Genomic DNA, 14254 nt, shown 5'->3' on the forward strand with positions numbered 1-14254 from the left:
AGACCCATAGGGACCCATAGAGCTCCGTAGGACCCCATAGGGACCCATAGAGACCATAGAGGCCCATAGGGAGCCACAGAGCCCCATGGAACCCCATAGAGACCCATAGGGACCCATAGAGACCCAAAGGGACCCATAGAGAGGGAGGGTTTTAGGACCCTGGGGGTTCCATAGAGACCCATAGAGCATCAAGGAGCCCCATAGGGACCCATAGAGCCTGTAGAGACCCATAGAGACCCATAGGGACCCGTAGAGACCCATAGAGACCCATAGGGACCCATAGAGACCCAAGGAGCCCCATAGAGACCCATTAAGACCCATAGGGACCCATAGGGACCCATAGAGCCCCATAGAGGCCCATAGGAAACCACAGAGCCCCATGGAACCCCATAGGGACCTAGAGAGCTCCATAGGGACCCATAGGGACCCATAGAGCTCCATAGGGACCCATAGAGCCCCATAGGGACCCATAGAGAGGGAGGGTTTTAGGACCCCGGGGGTTCCTGCTGGGCTCAACTATGGCAAGAAAACCTTAACGAATAATTAACCGAATATTAATGAATGCAAAAGGCCAGGAACCAATGAGGAGTGAGCACTGAGCCCTGGGACAGCGGGGACAGGGACAGCGGGAATGCGACCCTGGGACCCATTGACCCCATTGACTCCCATTGACCCCATTGACCCCATTGACTGACCCCATTGACCCCCATTGATCCCCATTGACCGATTGACCCCCATTGACCCATTGACCCCATTGACCCCATTGACCCATTGATCCCCATTGCCCCCCATTGATCCCTATTGACCCATTGACCCCATTGACCCATTGATCCCCATTGACCCCATTGACCCATTGACCCCATTGACTCCCATTGACCCATTGATCCCCATTGACCCCATTGACCCCCATTGACCCCATTGACTCCCATTGACCCCACTGACCCCATTGACCCATTGATCCCCATTGACCCCCATTGAGTCATTGACTTCATTGACCCCCCATTGACCCCCATTGCCCCCCATTGATCACCATTGATCCCCATTGCCCCCCATTGCCCCCCATTGATCCCCATTGCCCCCATTGCCCCCATTGACCCATTGACCCCCATTGACCCCCATTGACCCCGTTGACCCATTGATCCCCATTGCCCCCCATTGACTCCCATTGCCCCCATTGACCGCATTGACTCCCATTGCCCCCATTGACCCCATTGCCCCCCATTGTCCCATTGCCCCCCACTGCCCCCATTGCCCCCCATTGCCCCCCATTGCCCCCCATTGCCCCCCATTGCCCCCATTGCCCCCCATTGCCCCCATTGTACCCACTGCCCCCATTGTCCCCCATTGTCCCCCATTGCCCCCCACTGACCCCATTGCCCCCCACTGACCCCATTGCCCCCCATTGACCCCATTGCCCCCCATTGCCCCCATTGTCCCATTTCAGGTAAAAGAGGACATAAACAAGAGAGAAAAAACAAAACACAACACATTTGGGTACTCCTGGGTCCTTTGGGGCACTCCTGGGTCCCTCCTGAACTCCTGGGTCCTTTGGGGCACTCCTGGGTCCCTCCTGAACTCCTGGGTCCTTTGGGGCACTCCTGGGTCCCTTGGGGTACTCCTGGGTCCCTCCTGAACTCCCCATAGACCCCCATAATTTCCCCCTTAGGGACCCAGGAGTGCCCCATAGTGACCCATAAGTGACTCATGGAGCCCCCTAAGTGTGTTCGGGTCCCTTCGGGTCCCTTCGGGTGAGTGCGGGCCCCACTCGGGTCCCTTCGGGTCCCTTCGGGTGTGTTCGGGTCCCACTCGGGTCCCTTCGGGTGCGTTCGGGTCCCTTCGGGTGCGTTCGGGTCCCTTTGGGTGCCTTCGGGTGCCTTCGGGTCCCCTCGGGTACGTTCGGGCCCCACTCGGGTCCCTTCGGGTGCGTTCGGGTCCCTTCGGGTGCGTTCGGGTCCCTTCGGGTCCCCTCGGGTCCCTTCGGCTCCCTTCGTGTATCTTCGGCTCCCTTCGTGTATCTTCGGCTCCTCTCGGAGCCGCCTCCGCGCACGCCACGCACAGTGGGCGTGGCCACGCACCCCCCCCGCTTCCCATTGGCCGCCGCCTGAGGAAGGGGGCGTGGCCTCGCTCGCAGCCACCGCCGCGGCGGGAAACGATCGTGAGGCGGGAAAAGGGGAAGAAAGGGGGCGGGGGGAGGAAGAGGAGGGGCCGGGGGGGGAGCGGAACACGGGTTTTGGGGTAAAAAGGGGGGGATTTGGGAGTTTGGCGCCTTTTGGGGCACTTTCGGGTGGGTTCGGGTCCCTTCGGGGAGACTTCGGGTCCCTTCGGGGAGACTTCGGGTCCCTTCGGGGAGACTTCGGGCCCCTTCGGGTGGGTTCGGGCCCCTTCGGGGAGACTTCGGGTCCCTTCGGGTGCGTTCGGGTCCCTTCGGGTGCGTTCGGCTCCACTCGGACCCCTTCGGGTGCGTTCGGGTCCCTTCGGGTGCGTTCGGCTCCCTTCGGGTGCGTTCGGGTCCCTTCGGGTGCGTTCGGGTCCCTTCGGGTGGGTTCGGGTCCCTTCGGGTGGGTTCGGGTCCCTTCGGGTTTGTTCGGCTCCACTCGGGCCCCTTCGGGTGGGTTCGGGTCCCTTCGGGTGCGTTCGGCTCCACTCGGACCCCTTCGGGAAGACTTCGGGTCCCTTCGGGTGCGTTCGGCCCCTTCGGGTGCGTTCGGGTGCGTTCGGCTCCACTCGGACCCCTTCGGGAAGACTTCGGGTCCCTTCGGGTGCGTTCGGCCCCGGCCGGGACTCGGGCGCCGCTCGGCTCCGCTCGGGCGCCGCTCGGCTCCGCTCGGGCGCCGTTCGGCTCCGCTCGGGCGCCGTTCGGCTCCGCTCGGGCCCATTCGGCTCCGCTCGGGCCCATTCGGCTGCGCTCGGCTCTTTCCGTCTCCGCTCGTTTTCCCGCGCTTTCCCTCAGAGCGCGAAGCGAAGCGCGGGGACCCCCGGGGCCGCTTTTTTCGCGCTTTTCCCGAGGTGACAACAGCGGGGGCTTTGGGGACACAGCTCGGGGAGCCTCAGCGGGAGGGTTTTGGGTTGAAAAAGCGCTATTTTGGGTCAATTTTGAGGTGGTTTGTGGCCCTCCCGGCGGGGCAAGATGGCGGCTGCGGACATCGAGGGGCTGCTGGGTGAGTAATGAGGGGGAATTAGGGGTGATTAGCGCGAATTAGGGGGTAATTAGGGGGCAGCGGGGATACGGGGGGGTGGGGGGGGTGTTAATTAGCGCTGCTGAGGGTGTTAATTGTTAATGAATGCAGAGGAGGAGCCGTTGCAGCAGCTGCACCCCGGGCTGGCCCCGCTGAGGGGGATTGGGGGGGTGGGAGCGGAGCTGGAGAGGGAGGTGAGACAGGTAAGGGGGCATTGGGGACAATGGGGACAGAGAGAGAGAGTGTGTGCGGATCAGCAGTGATCACCCCAAACCTGCCCCGCAGACACGGCACCCAAAATCCTGCACCCCAAAATACTCTTCCCAAACCTGCACCCCAGATCCTGACCCCAAGCCCTGCACCAAAACCCTGCCCCTCAATCCTGCATCCCCAAATCCTCCACCCCCGATCCTGTCTTCCCAAACCCTGCACCCCAGATCCTGCACCCCCAAATTCGGCCCTACCAAACTCTGCACCCCTAAACCCTACAACTGAAACCTTGCACCCCCTAATCCTGCCCTCCCTACCTTCCTGAACCCCGAAACCTGCACCCCAAACCCTGCATTCCCAAATCTTTCCGTCCTATATCCTCCACCCCTAAACCTGCCCCCAAACCCTGTACCCCAAAGAATTCCCTCCCAAACCCTGCACCTCCAAATCCTGCACCTCAAAGGCCTGGCAACCCAAGCCCTTCAACCCCATCCCTGCAACACCAAATCCTGTACCCCAAACCCAGCACCCCAGAATCCTGCACCCCAAATCCTGCCTACCAAACCTTTCACTGCAAACCCCTGCACCCCAAGATTGTGCTGCCCTAAACACTGAACCCCCAAATCCTGCAGCCCCGGATCCTTGCCTCCCAAGACTCTGCACCCCCAAATCCTGCACCCAAATCTCTCACCCCCACCACCCTGCACTCCCAACCCCTGCACCCCAAAACTCCACACCTCCAAATCCTGAACCCTGAAACCCCGCACCCCCAAATCCTGTGCCCCAGTCCTGTGCACCCCACACTCTGCAACCTTAAATTTCCCCCCAAGCCCCTGCACCCCAAACGCTGCACTCTTAGACCTGACTTCTAAACCCCAAGGGCCCATTGTGACATCCCAGAACCTCCTATTGTCCCCAGGGCCCATTGTGACATCCTGGGGACCCCCATTGTCCCCAGGGCCCATTGTGACATTCAGGGGACTCCTCTTTGTCCCCAGGGCCCATTGTGACATCCTGGGGACCGCCCCTTGTCACTGGGGCCCATTGTGACGTCCCAGGACCCCCCGTTGTCCCCAGGGTTCATTGTGACGTCTTAGGACCCCCCATTGTCCCCAGGGCCCATTGTGACATCCACTGCACCCCCCTGTCCCCAGGGCCCATTGTGACATTCAGGGGACCCCTCTTTGTCCCCAGGGCCCATTGTGACATCCTGGGGACCCCCCCTTGTCCCCAGGGCCCATTGTGACGTCCCAGGACCCCCCATTGTCCCCAGGACCCATTGTGACATTCAGGGGACCCCCTTTGTCACTGGGGCCCATTGTGAAATCCCAGGACCCCACATTGTCCCCAGGGCCCATTGTGACATCCTGGGGACCCCCCCTTTGTCCCCAGTGCCCATTGTGACATCCTGCGGACCCCCCTTTGTCCCCAGGGCCCATTTTGACATTCAGGGGACCCACCATTGTCCTCAGGGCCCATTGTGCGGTCCCAGGACCCCCCATTGTCCCCAGGGCCCATTGTGACATCCTCGGCACCCCCTTGTCCCCAGGGTCCATTGTGACACTATGGGGACCCCCCCTTGTGCCCAGGGCCCATTGTGACACTGTGGGTACCACCCTTGTCTGCAGGGCTCATTGTGACATCCCAGGACCCCCCATTGTCCCCAGGGCCCATTGTGACATTCAGGGGACCCCCCTTGTCCCCAGGGCCCATTCTGATACCGTGGGGACCCCCTTTGTCCCCAGGGCCCATTGTGACATCCTGGGGACCCCCCTTGTCCTCAGGGTCCATTGTGACAGCCCAGGACCCCCCATTGTCCCCAGAGCCCATTGTGACATCCTCGGCACCCCCTTGTCCCCAGGGCCCATTGTGACATCCTGGGGACCCCCCCTTCTTCCCAGGGCCCATTGTGACGTCCCAGGACCCCCCATTGTCCCCAGGGCCCATTCTGACATCCTGGGGATCCCTCCTTGTCCCCAGGGCCCATTGTGACGTCCCAGGACCCCCCATTGTCCCCAGGACCTATTGTGACATTCAGGGGACCCCCTTTGTCACTGGGGCCCATTGTGACACCATGGAGACCCCCGCTTGTCCTCAGGGTCCATTGTGACATCCTGGGCACCCCCCATTTTCCCCAGGACCCATTGTGACATCCTGGCCACCCCCTTGCTCCCAGGGCCCGTTGTGGCACCATGGGGACACCCCCTTTGTCCCCAGGGCCCATTGTGACATCCCAGGACCCCCCTTTGACCCCAGGGCCCATTGTGGCACCATGGCAACCCCTTTTGTCCCCAGGGCCCATTGTGACATTCTTGGACCCCACTTTGTCCCCAGGGCCTATTGTGACACCATGGGGACCCCTCCTTGTCACTGGGGACCCATTGTGACACCATGGGGACCCCCCCTTGTCCTCAGGACTCATTCTCACATCCTGGACACCCCCAATTGTCCCCAGGGCCCATTGTAACATCCACTGCACCCCCTTGTCCCCAGGGCCCATTGTGACATTCAGGGGACCCCTCTTTGTCCCCAGGGCCCATTGTGACATCCTGGGGACCCCCCCTTGTCACTGGGGCCCATTGTGACGTCCCAGGATCCCTCCTTGTCCCCAGGGCCCATTGTGACGTCTTAGGACTCCCCATTGTCCCCAGGGCCCATTGCAACATTCAGGGCACCCCCTTGTCCCCAGGGCCCATTGTGACATTCCGGGGACGCCTCTTTGTCCCCAGGGCACATTGTGACATCCTGGGGACCCCCCCTTGTCACTGGGGCCCATTGTGACGTCCCAGGATCCCCCATTGTCCCCAGGGTCCATTGTGACATTCAGGGGACTCCTCTTTGTCCCCAGGGCCCATTGTGACATTCCGGGGACGCCTCTTTGTCCCCAGGGCCCATTGTGACATCCTGGGGATCCCTCCTTGTCCCCAGGGCCCATTGTGACGTCCCAGGACCCCCCATTTTCCCCAGGACCCATTGTGACATTCAGAGGGCCCCTTTGTCACTGGGGCCCATTGTGACATCCCAGGACCCCACATTGTCCCCAGGACCCATTGTGACACTATGGGGTCCCCCCCTTGTTCCCAGGGCCCATTGTGACACCGTGGGTACCACCCTTGTCCGCAGGGCTCATTGAGACATCCCAGGACCCCCCTTTGTCCCCAGGGCCCATTGTGACATCCAGGGGACCCCCTTTGTCCCCAGGGCCCATTGTGACATCGAAGGACCCCCCTGGTCCCCAGGGCCCATTATGACATCCTGGGGATACCCCCTTATTACTGGGGCCCATTGTGACGTCCCAGGACCCCCCATTGTCCCCAGGGCCCATTGTGACATCCTGGGGATCCCTGTTTGGCCCCAGGGCCCATTGTGACATCCCAGGACCCCCCCTTGTCCCCAGGGCCCATTGCGACATTCAGGGGACGCCTCTTTGTACCCAGGGCACATTGTGACATCCTGGGGACCCCCCCTTGTCCCCAGGGCCCATTGTGACATCCTGGGGATCCCTCCTTGTCCCCAGGGCCCATTGTGACGTCCCAGGACCCCCCATTGTCTTCAGGACCCATTGTGACATTCAGGGCACCCCCTTTGTCACTGGGGCCCATTGTGACATCCCAGGACCCCACATTGTCCTCAGGGCCCATTGTGACATCCTGGGGACCCCACTTGTCCCCAGGACCCATTGTGACACTATGGGCACCCCGCCTTGTTCCCAGGGCCCATTGTGACACCGTGGGTGCCACCCTTGTCCCCAGAGCCCATTGTGACATCCAGGGGACCCCCTTTGTCCCCAGGGCCCATTGTGACATCGCAGGACCCCCCCTGGTCCCCAGGGCCCATTGTGACATCCTGGGGACCCCTTTTGTCCCCACGGCCCATTGTGGCACCATGGGGACCCCCTTTGTCACTGGGGCCCATTGTGACATCCCAGGACCCCACTTTGTCCCCAGGGCTTATTGTGACACCATGGGGACCTCCCTTGTCCCCAGGGCCCATTGTGACATCCCATGACCCCCCTTTGTCCCCAGTGCTATTGTGAAATCCTGGGGACCCCCTTTGTGCCCAGGGCCCATTGTGGCACCATGGGGAACCCCTTTGTCACTGGGGGCCATTGTGACATCCCAGGATTCCACTTTGTCCCCAGGGCTCGTTCTGACACCTTGGGGACTCCCATTGTCCCCAGGGCCCATTGTGACATCCTGGGGATCCCCCTTTGTCCCCAGGGCCCATTGTGACACCATGGGGACGCCCCCTTTGTCCCCAGTACCCATTGTGACATCCTGCTACCCCCCTTTGTCCCCAGGGCCCATTTTGACATTCAGGGGACCCACCATTGTCCCCAGGGCCCATTGTGACATCCTGGGCAACCCCAATGTCCCCAGGGCCCAATGTGACATCTGGGGGACCACCTTGTCCCCAGGACCCATCGTGGCACCGTGGGTGCCCTCCTTGTCACTTGGGCCCATTGTGACACCATGGGGACTCCCCCTTTGTCCCCAGTGCCCATTGTGACATCCTGCGGACCCCCCCTTTGTCCCCAGGGCCCATTTTGACATTCAGGACACCCACCATTGTCCCCAGGGCCCATTGTGACCTTCAAGGGACCCCCATTGTTCCTAGGGCCCATTGTGACGTCCTGGGGACCCCCTCTGTTCCCAGGGCTCATTGTGACTTTCAGGGGACCTCCCCCTTGTCCCCAGGGCTGATTGTGACGTCCTAGGGCCCCTCTGTGTCCCCAGGGCCCATTGTGACACTTTAGAGACCCCTCTTTGTACCCAGGGCCCATTGTGACATCCTGGGGACCCCCCCTTGTCCCCAGGGCCCATTGTGACATCCTCGGCACCCCCTTGTCCCCAGGGCCCATTGTGACATTCAGGGGACCCCTCTTTGTCCCCAGGGCCCATTGTGACATCCTGGGGACCCCCTCTTGTCCCCAGGGCCCATTGTGACGTCCCAGGACCCCCCATTGTCCCCAGGGCCCATTGTGACATCCTGGGGATCCCTCCTTGTCCCCAGGGCCCATTGTGACGTCCCAGGACCCCAGATTGTCCCCAGGGCCCATTGTGACATCCTGGGGACCCCCTTTGTCACTGGGGCCCATTGTGACGTCCCAGGACCCCACATTGTCCCCAGGGCCCATTGTGACAATCTGGGGACCCCCTTTGTCTCCAGGGCCCATTGTGACGTCCTAGTACCCCCCATTGTCCCCAGGGTTCATTCTTACATCCTGGGGACCCCCTTGTCCCCAGGACCCATCGTGACACCATGGGGACCCTCCTTGTCACTGGGGACCCATTCCGACACCCTGGGGAACCCCCTTGTCCTCAGGGCCCATTGTGACATCCTGGGCATCCCCCTTTTTCCCCCTGGACCATTGTAACACCGTGGGGACCCGCTTTGTCCCCAGGGCCCATTGTGACACTGTGGGACCCCCCCTTTGTTCCCAGGGCCTATTATTCCGTCCCGGGACCCCCATTGTCCCCAGGGCCCATTGTGACACTTGGGGACCCCCCTTGTCAGTGGGGACCCATTGTGACACCATGGGGACCACCCCTTGTCCTCAGGGCCTATTGTGAGCATCCTGGGGAACCTCCATTGTCCCCAGAGCCCACTGTGAGTCCTGGGGACCCCCTTGTCCCCAGGTCCCATTGTGACATCCTGGGGATCCCTCCTTGTCCCCAGGGCCCATTGTGACGTCCCAGGACCCCAGATTGTCCCCAGGGCCCATTGTGACATCCTGGGGACCCCCTTTGTCACTGGGGCCCATTGTGACGTCCCAGGACCCCCCATTGTCCCCAGGGCCCATTGTGGCATCCTGGGGACCTCCTTGTCCCCAGGACCCATCGTGGCACCGTGGGGACCTCCCTTGTCACTGGGGACCCTTTGTGACACCATGGGGACCTCCCATTGTTCTCAGGGCCCATTGAGACATCCTGGGGACCCCCTTTGTCACTGGGGACCCATTGTGACATCCCAGGAACCCCATTGTCCCAAGGGCCCATTGTGACATCCTGGGGACCCCTCTTTGTCTCCAGGACATATTGTGACACCGTGGGGACCACATTAGTCCCCAGGGCCCATTGTGACATCCTAGGAATCCCCTCTTGTCCCCAGGGCCCATTGTGACATCCCAGGACCCCCCTTTGTCCCCAGGGCTCATTGTGACATTCTAGGACCCCACTTTGTCCCCAGGGCCTATTGTGACACCATGGGGAACCCTCCTTGTCACTGGGGACCCATTGTGACACCATGGGGACCCCCCCTTTGTCCCCAGTGCCCATTGTGACATCCTGCCCACCCCCCTTTGTCCCCAGGGTCCATTGTGACATCCTGGGCAACCCCATTGTCCCCAGGGCCCATTGTGACATCTAGGGGGACGCCCTTGTCCCCAGGACCCATCGTGGCACCGTGGGGACCCCCATTGTCCCCAGGGCCCATTGTGACATCCCAGGAACCCCATTGTGCCAAGAGCAGATTGTAACATCCTGGGGACCCCCCTTTTTCTCCAGGACGCATTGTGACATAGTGGGGACCTCATTAGTCCCCAGGGCCCATTGTGGCACCATGGGGACCCCCCCATGTCCTCAGGGTCCATTGTGACATCCTGGGCACCCCCCATTGTCCCCAGGACCCATTGTGACATCCTGGCCACCCCCTTGCTCCCAGGGCCCATTTTAGCACCATGGGGACCGCCTTTGACCCCAGGGCCCCTTGTGGCACCATGGCAACCACTTTTGTTCCCAGGGCCCATTGTGACATTCAGGGGACCCCATTGTCCCAAGGGCCTATTGTGACACCATGGGGACCCCTCCTTGTCACTGGGGACCCATTGTGACACCATGGGGACCCCCCCATGTCCTCAGGACTCATTTTCACATCCTGGGCACCCCCCATTGTCCCCAGGGCCCATTGTGACATCCCAGAACCTCCTATTGTCCCCAAGGCCCATTGTGACATCCTGGGGACCCCCATAGTCCCCAGTGCCCATTGTGACATTCCAGGACCCCCCATTGTCCCCAGGGCCCATTGTGACATCCTCGGCACGCCCTTGTCCCCAGGGCCCATTGTGACATTCAGGGGACCCCTCTTTGTCCTCAGGGCCCATTGTGACATCCTGGGGACCCCCCCTTGTCACTGGGGCCCATTGTGACATCCTGGGGATCCCTCCTTGTCCCCAGGGCCCATTGTGACATCCTGGGGACACTCCTTGTCCCCAGAGCCCATTGTGACATCCAGGGGACCCCCTTTCTCCCCAGGGCCCATTGTGACATCGCAGGACCCCCCTGGTCCCCAGGGCCCATTGTGACATCCTGGGGATCCCCCTTTGTCCCCAGGGTCCATTGTGACATCCTGGGCAACCCCATTGTCCCCAGGGCCCATTGTGACATCTGGGGGACCCCCTTGTCCCCAGGACCCATCGTGGCACCGTGGGGACCCTCCTTGTCACTTGGGCCCATTGTGACACCATGGGGACCTCCCCTTTGTCCCCAGTGCCCATTGTGACATCCTGCGAACCCCCCCTTGTCCCCAGGGCCCATTGTGACATCCTCGGCACCCCCTTGTCCCCAGGGCCCATTGTGACATTCAGGGGACCCCTCTTTGTCGCCAGGGCCCATTGTGACATCCTGGGGACCCCCTCTTGTCCCCAGGGCCCATTGTGACGTCCCAGGACCCCCCATTGTCCCCAGGGCCCATTGTGACATCCTGGGGATCCCTCCTTGTCCCCAGGGCCCATTGTGACGTCCCAGGACCCCAGATTGTCCCCAGGGCCCATTGTGACATCCTGGGGACCCCCTTTGTCACTGGGGCCCATTGTGACGTCCCAGGACCCCACATTGTCCCCAGGGCCCATTGTGACAATCTGGGGACCCCCTTTGTCTCCAGGGCCCATTGTGACGTCCCAGGACCCCCCATTGTCCCCAGGGTTCATTCTTACATCCTGGGGACCCCCTTGTCCCCAGGACCCATCGTGACACCATGGGGACCCTCCTTGTCACTGGGGACCCATTCCGACACCCTGGGGAGCCCCCCTTGTCCTCAGGGCCCATTGTGACATCCTGGGCATCCCCCTTTTTCCCCCTGGACCATTGTACCACCGTGGGGACCCGCTTTGTCCCCAGGGCCCATTGTGACACTGTGGGACCCCCCCTTTGTTCCCAGGGCCTATTATTCCGTCCCGGGACCCCCATTGTCCCCAGGGCCCATTGTGACACTTGGGGACCCCCCTTGTCACTGGGGACCCATTGTGACACCATGGGGACCACCCCTTGTCCTCAGGGCCTATTGTGAGCATCCTGGGGAACCTCCATTGTCCCCAGAGCCCACTGTGAGTCCTGGGGACCCCCTTGTCCCCAGGTCCCATTGTGACATCCTGGGGATCCCTCCTTGTCCCCAGGGCCCATTGTGACGTCCCAGGACCCCAGATTGTCCCCAGGGCCCATTGTGACATCCTGGGGACCCCCTTTGTCACTGGGGCCCATTGTGACGTCCCAGGACCCCCCATTGTCCCCAGGGCCCATTGTGGCATCCTGGGGACCTCCTTGTCCCCAGGACCCATCGTGGCACCGTGGGGACCTCCCTTGTCACTGGGGACCCTTTGTGACACCATGGGGACCTCCCATTGTTCTCAGGGCCCATTGAGACATCCTGGGGACCCCCTTTGTCACTGGGGACCCATTGTGACATCCCAGGAACCCCATTGTCCCAAGGGCCCATTGTGACATCCTGGGGACCCCTCTTTGTCTCCAGGACATATTGTGACACCGTGGGGACCACATTAGTCCCCAGGGCCCATTGTGACATCCTAGGAATCCCCTCTTGTCCCCAGGGCCCATTGTGACATCCCAGGACCCCCCTTTGTCCCCAGGGCTCATTGTGACATTCTAGGACCCCACTTTGTCCCCAGGGCCTATTGTGACACCATGGGGAACCCTCCTTGTCACTGGGGACCCATTGTGACACCATGGGGACCCCCCCTTTGTCCCCAGTGCCCATTGTGACATCCTGCCCACCCCCCTTTGTCCCCAGGGTCCATTGTGACATCCTGGGCAACCCCATTGTCCCCAGGGCCCATTGTGACATCTAGGGGGACGCCCTTGTCCCCAGGACCCATCGTGGCACCGTGGGGACCCCCATTGTCCCCAGGGCCCATTGTGACATCCCAGGAACCCCATTGTACCAAGAGCAGATTGTAACATCCTGGGGACCCATCTTTTTCTCCAGGACGCATTGTGACATAGTGGGGACCTCATTAGTCCCCAGGGCCCATTGTGGCACCATGGGGACCCCCCCATGTCCTCAGGGTCCATTGTGACATCCTGGGCACCCCCCATTGTCCCCAGGACCCATTGTGACATCCTGGCCACCCCCTTGCTCCCAGGGCCCATTTTAGCACCATGGGGACCGCCTTTGACCCCAGGGCCCCTTGTGGCACCATGGCAACCACTTTTGTTCCCAGGGCCCATTGTGACATTCAGGGGACCCCATTGTCCCAAGGGCCTATTGTGACACCATGGGGACCCCTCCTTGTCACTGGGGACCCATTGTGACACCATGGGGACCCCCCCATGTCCTCAGGACTCATTTTCACATCCTGGGCACCCCCCATTGTCCCCAGGGCCCATTGTGACATCCCAGAACCTCCTATTGTCCCCAAGGCCCATTGTGACATCCTGGGGACCCCCATAGTCCCCAGTGCCCATTGTGACATTCCAGGACCCCCCATTGTCCCCAGGGCCCATTGTGACATCCTCGGCACGCCCTTGTCCCCAGGGCCCATTGTGACATTCAGGGGACCCCTCTTTGTCCTCAGGGCCCATTGTGACATCCTGGGGACCCCCCCTTGTCACTGGGGCCCATTGTGACGTCCCAGGACCCCCCATTGTCCCCAGGGCCCATTGTGACATCCTGGGGATCCCTCCTTGTCCCCAGAGCCCATTGTGACATCCAGGGGACCCCCTTTCTCCCCAGGGCCCATTGTGACATCGCAGGACCCCCCTGGTCCCCAGGGCCCATTGTGACATCCTGGGGATCCCCCTTTGTCCCCAGGGTCCATTGTGACATCCTGGGCAACCCCATTGTCCCCAGGGCCCATTGTGACATCTGGGGGACCCCCTTGTCCCCAGGACCCATCGTGGCACCGTGGGGACCCTCCTTGTCACTTGGGCCCATTGTGACACCATGGGGACCTCCCCTTTGTCCCCAGTGCCCATTGTGACATCCTGCGGACCCCCCTTTGTCCCCAGGGCCCATTTTGACATTCAGGGGACCCACCATTGTTCCCAGGGCCCATTGTGACCTTCAAGGGACCCCCATTGTTCCCAGGGCCCATTGTGACGTCCTGGGGAGCCCCCTCTACTCCCAAGGCTCATTGTGACTTTCAGGGGATCCCCCCATGTACCCAGGGCTGATTGTGATGTTGTAGGGCCCCTCTGTGTCCCCAGGGCCCATTGTGACATCCTGGGGAACCCTCCTTGTCCCCAGGGCCCATTGTGACGTCCCAGGACCCCCCATTGTCCCCAGGGCCTATTGTGACATCCTCTGCACCCCCTTGTCCCCAGGGCCCATTGTGACATTCAGGGGACACCTCTTTGTCCCCAGGGCCCATTGTGACATCCTGGGGACCCCCTCTTGTCCCCAGGGCCCATTGTGACGTCCCAGGACCCCCCATTGTCCCCAGGGCCCATTGTGACATCCTGGGGATCCCTCCTTGTCCCCAGGGCCCATTGTGACGTCCCAAGACCCCCCCATTGTCCCCAGGGCCCATTGTGACATTCAGGGCACCCCCTTTGTCACTGGGGCCCATTGTGACATCCCAGGACCCCACATTGTCCCCAGGGCCCATTGTGACATCCTGGGGACCCCTCTTTGTC

The 14254-nt window shown here is 61.6% G+C and overlaps 1 long non-coding RNA gene across 1 annotated transcript in view; it reads left to right on the forward strand.

Annotated features, from left to right (window-relative positions):
• The first annotated feature begins 2103 nt into the window (after positions 1 to 2103).
• The window catches only part of LOC139826849 (uncharacterized), a 46084-nt gene continuing 33933 nt past the window's right edge, over positions 2104 to 14254 (forward strand). Inside the window, exons 1-2 of the long non-coding RNA XR_011736976.1 lie at positions 2104 to 2155; positions 3099 to 3158. This is a non-coding gene — a long non-coding RNA (uncharacterized lncRNA). The remainder of the gene's footprint in view (positions 2156 to 3098; positions 3159 to 14254) is intronic.

Source organism: Patagioenas fasciata, unplaced genomic scaffold, assembly GCF_037038585.1.
Source record: "Patagioenas fasciata isolate bPatFas1 unplaced genomic scaffold, bPatFas1.hap1 Unplaced_32, whole genome shotgun sequence".
Lineage (NCBI taxonomy): Eukaryota > Metazoa > Chordata > Aves > Columbiformes > Columbidae > Patagioenas > Patagioenas fasciata.